Source organism: Octopus bimaculoides, chromosome 25 (assembly GCF_001194135.2).
Source record: "Octopus bimaculoides isolate UCB-OBI-ISO-001 chromosome 25, ASM119413v2, whole genome shotgun sequence".
Lineage (NCBI taxonomy): Eukaryota > Metazoa > Mollusca > Cephalopoda > Octopoda > Octopodidae > Octopus > Octopus bimaculoides.
The window spans coordinates 4,818,270-4,823,228 of NC_069005.1; positions in this window are offsets into that span (position 1 = coordinate 4,818,270).

The window sequence follows — 4,959 nt, forward strand, 5'->3', positions numbered from 1 at the left end:
TATATTCTACGTTATTAAATGGAGATATTTAGTTCTTGCTAACTATCACACCGTTCATATACTTTTAACGTCTCATTCTTTTCTTTATAACAAATTAATTTTGACATCCGGCTGTTCACAACAACAGCAAAGAGTCTGATCTTTAATATCATAACTTTGCATAGAGACTACAGTTAGAATTCAGCACTTGTTCGACATACGGAAAATACGCCAAACACACATTTTGGTTAAAATTGAAATTTCTTAAAAGACTAGACTTTTGTGAACAATAACATAAAATCTATTTATAACCGCCAACAAATTATGAATATAATAATATATCAAACACTGCTAAAAATCATGTGGATTCAATTCTATACATGTAAATTTTCTTAAAGCTCACATATTGTAAAGAATATCGCTTACAAAATAACGCTAAATTATTGAATTCGAAAAAAAAGCTGTTTTTTTTAGAAATATGTATGATATACAAAATCAATTAATGTTAAAACAATTTATAAGTTATTCATAACACCTGTCACTTGGTGGAAGATTACATGCACAGAATTTATAACAAATAAATTCGGTTATATGTAGTAATATCATCATAAATGCTGATAGGGGTATATAGCAAATGCCACTTTGAGAATGAACACAGATGTCGCCCGATAATTAGCACTGCTAACAACAATACATGGAAATATATAAGAGTATCGATATGTTGTTTAAAATAGCATGAAGCTTACGTAAGTTGGCCTCTCACTCTCTGTATACATACATACACACATATGTGTGTGTGTGTTTGTGCGTGTATATATATATGAAGGATTAAAATTAATCAAAGGACATATTAAGTATGTCTACCTGCTGGAAATAACAGTCAAAGATCTTATTTAAATCGCCAAAATACACAGATGATAAATACAGAAATAAGCCGAAGGCAAATCAGGTTAAGACAATCTCCCAACATACATTTAAGTATTTGAACTCACGTGGACCGGTTTCTGCACTGGCAAAAATAGCCTTAGTTTCTTTATCATGATAGAGTCTTCCAATGTATCGTTTTGAAGTCTGCGCCGCAACTGATTCGGTTTGCGCTGAAATGACTGCAGCCACCAGTGTGGAAATACTATCGATACGGGAGCAAACAATTCACGAGAAAAATAATTCACGAGAAAAATAATTCACGAAAAATTAATCTGCGAAGATATTATTTATTTTGTTATTATCTAGTGCAACGATTTTATAATCATAAATTGGAATTAACTGTAAATAATTGTTTCCATTCTTTCTGTAATTACTTTTTTCGTGGTTTGGGTTTGGCTGCCGTCTCGAGCATGTAAGGCGTCTTGTAAAGGGCCGCCTCCTTTTTGTATAAATATTATGTACTTTATATATGAAAATATGTAATCTATTGACTATTATTACGCATGCTAGCCACCGGTATGAAATATTTCTAAATGTTCTACCATTATAATTCTCACAGTATATATATATATATATATATATATATATATAATGTATGTATGTATGTATGTATGTATGTGTGTGTGTGCGATTTTGCTTGTGTGTGTGTGCGTATTTATATCAGTAGAATATTAACAGAAGTGAAATATGTGCTGGTATCGATTTGTTCGACTAGGCGCTTCGGGGTTATGCCCCAGCTTGGCCGCAGTTTGAAGACTGATACAATTAAAAGCTAAAGATACATATATATGTAGACATATATGTGTGTGTTTGTGTAAGAATACACAGCAGCAGGGACATGAATTTAAATGATAAATGTATATAGAATCCTAGACAGACATAGAAAGTGATTGATTTATAAATATGCAAATGTATTTTTATATACGTATAATATCAATAAATATACATCAAAAAGCCGTTTTTGTAAATGTGATTTTTCTTTCTCTTATGTCTGTGTCCGTGAATATAAATGAGCGCCTTTATGGTTTAGACGTATTTTTTTGGCAATTGTGTTTAATTCTGTTTTGATGAACTCACACTTGAGCTGTGTAGACAGAAACGTTGTGAAATCTGGACGGAAAGAGGGTATCTACTGCTAGGAAGACCACCAGCCTTGTCATACATTCGGATTCGCTGTCCGGTCTGTGGAATACGTGGACGTACTACACATAGGTTTAGAATTCTCCCTCATTTAATAGAATGCATATAGCTGGAGGCGTTTGGCTTAGTGGTTAGAGTAATTGACTCAAGACCGTGAGGGCGTGAGTTCGATTCCTGGTAGTACATTGTGTCCATGATCAAGGCACTTTATATTACGATGCTCTGCTCTTAATATGCATATAGATATATATTTATATATTCATGTATATAGATATGTGTGTATATATACGTGTATGTTGTATATATATATATATATATATATATACACATACGCAACAAATAAACATCTATATATGCATATCTATATGTACATACATATATATTTATAAATGCATGTATATGCGTAATATATATACATACGTGTTTATATATATACTTATATATATATATATATACATAAGCATTTACATATGCATATATATATATGTATATAGATAGATAGATAGATAGATAGATAGATAGATAGATAGATAGATAGATAGATAGATAGATAGATGCACTTGTGCATGCGTGTTAGGATCTGTATGTGTGTCTGCCTGTGTAGGAAGGGATAAGTGAGTTATTACTTAGAAATCAATTACGTACGTCATAAGAAACGAAACATGACGTAGCGATTGTTTTTCACTTGAAATTACCCTCTTACTTCAAAGTATTTCCAATTGATATCTTAAACAATATTCACGTTTGTATACTATTATTTTTCTCTCTACCATTAGCCACCGAACTGATCAGTTTTATTTTGATAGTGGTGGTATGTGTTCGCGCGCGCGCAAGTGTGTGTGTATGTGTGTGTGTCTCTTTCTGTGTGTGTGTGTGTGTGTGTGTGTGTGTGTGTGTGTGTGTGCATGTGTGTGTGTCTGTTGTGTCATGTACGTGGAAATAAGGTAGGAATTGTTGTGCAGTCTGTCGAAGGCGTGGCTGTTTGGTAGGAATCGAGCAAGGAAGAATACTATCGGGTGTTTCTGATAGGACCCTAGAGACTCTACTCCCGCGACAGGCAGGTGACCCTAGAATTATGGCAAGACAGAGAAGCTTGGATAATGCCCTTGCACTTAGTTGGTCATTCTTCTGAATCGAGTCAGAAATTTTGCGCGGGGGGGGGGCGCAGTCGATTACATCGACCACAATACGCAACTGGTACTTAACTTAACGACCCCGAAACGATGAAAAGCAAAGTCGACCTTGCGGAATTTGAACTCAGAACGTAAAGACAGACGAAATACCCCTGATCATTTCGCCCGGGATGCTAACGTTTCCGCCAGCTCACCGCCTTAAAGCAGGGCAAAATATTGTTCAGATTTGGACAATTGACAACGCTTGAAGAAACTTAAAATCCCACCTGCATTTAAGGAATATTTATATTTCATAGACGAAAATTTATATTCAATGCAGGTGAAAAATGGACAAAAATTACAATATGAAAGAGTAACAGACAAAAGCATTCTCTGCGAATCCTGCCAGAAATATTTTGCTATTTTGCCAAAACTATTTTAACTCTTTAAGAATCGTTTCCGTTTGTAATTTCGCAAACATGTCTCCGATTCCCAAACCTGTTGTTGTCCGGAATATTTAGGAAATAAAGGACAAATTTGATGGACAGCAAATAGTAAAACAGAAATGCAATGGCTTTCTTTCCATTAATCCTATTCATCCATATTCAGAATGTGATAAATGGTTATAACTCGCGCACACGCACGCACATAATACTATTAGTGTATCGAGCAAAACACTGCTGCCATTATGCGCCTGCTCACTTTAATATAGCTTTCAGGTAACTCTGTTTTTCTTGTCTTAAGACATTTCTTCGTGTTACTTTCTGTTGAAGACTGTAGGCACGAAACGTAAAATACTTTCTCACCTTCCCGAGCGTCACACTAGTACAACTGCTTGTTATTTACACATCTGCCTTCGTCTGGTGTAGATAGATAGATAGATAGATAGATAGATAGATAGATAGATAGATAGATAGATAGATAGATAGATAGTCAAATACATTTAGATAGATAGATAGATAGATAGATAGATAGATAGATAGATAGATAGATAGATAGACAGACAGATAGATTCATAGATGGATAGATATGCTTTTGCATATTAATACATGCAAGTAGCCATACATATTTTGATATATTCATAAATTTCCAGTATTTTTCCTTCGCTCATAATCCTTCATTCGTTCAGTTAATATTCGCAACAAGTTCCCATGGATACCGATGAACTTTTCAACCGAATTTATTTATGCTAAAAAATCATTTTTCGTTAGAAATCCACATATAAGATTTATAATTAAATATAACTGAATGCTTGCAACATGTTACCATTGGTATTCTACGCATTTAAAAGTCCATGGCGTGAATAAAATATTGCATCCATAATATTTTTGAAAATGTTTCTTATTGAATCTATGTGGTTATTTGAAACAAATAAATCACCATCAATCTATGTTGAATTTTGTATCATTAATCTTTACTCTTTTATTTGTTTCAGTGGACAGATGCTGTCTATGCTGGAGCATCGACTTGGATGTTCTAGTCGAAGCAATTGACCGCAGTCTTTGATTAGTTAAGCCAGTTACTTATTCTATCATTCACTCATTGCCAACACCCTCAGTTACGAGGTTGTAAACAAACCAACACCACCATTTGTCAAGCTGGAATAGGAAACAAACACAAAGACACACATACAAGCACACAGGCACACACATACACACGGAAACATACATGAATGCATATATATGTACATATATATTAACATACATATACACATACACACATATATATATATATATATACACACACACACATATATATATATATATATTTATATATATATATATATATATAGAGAGATATA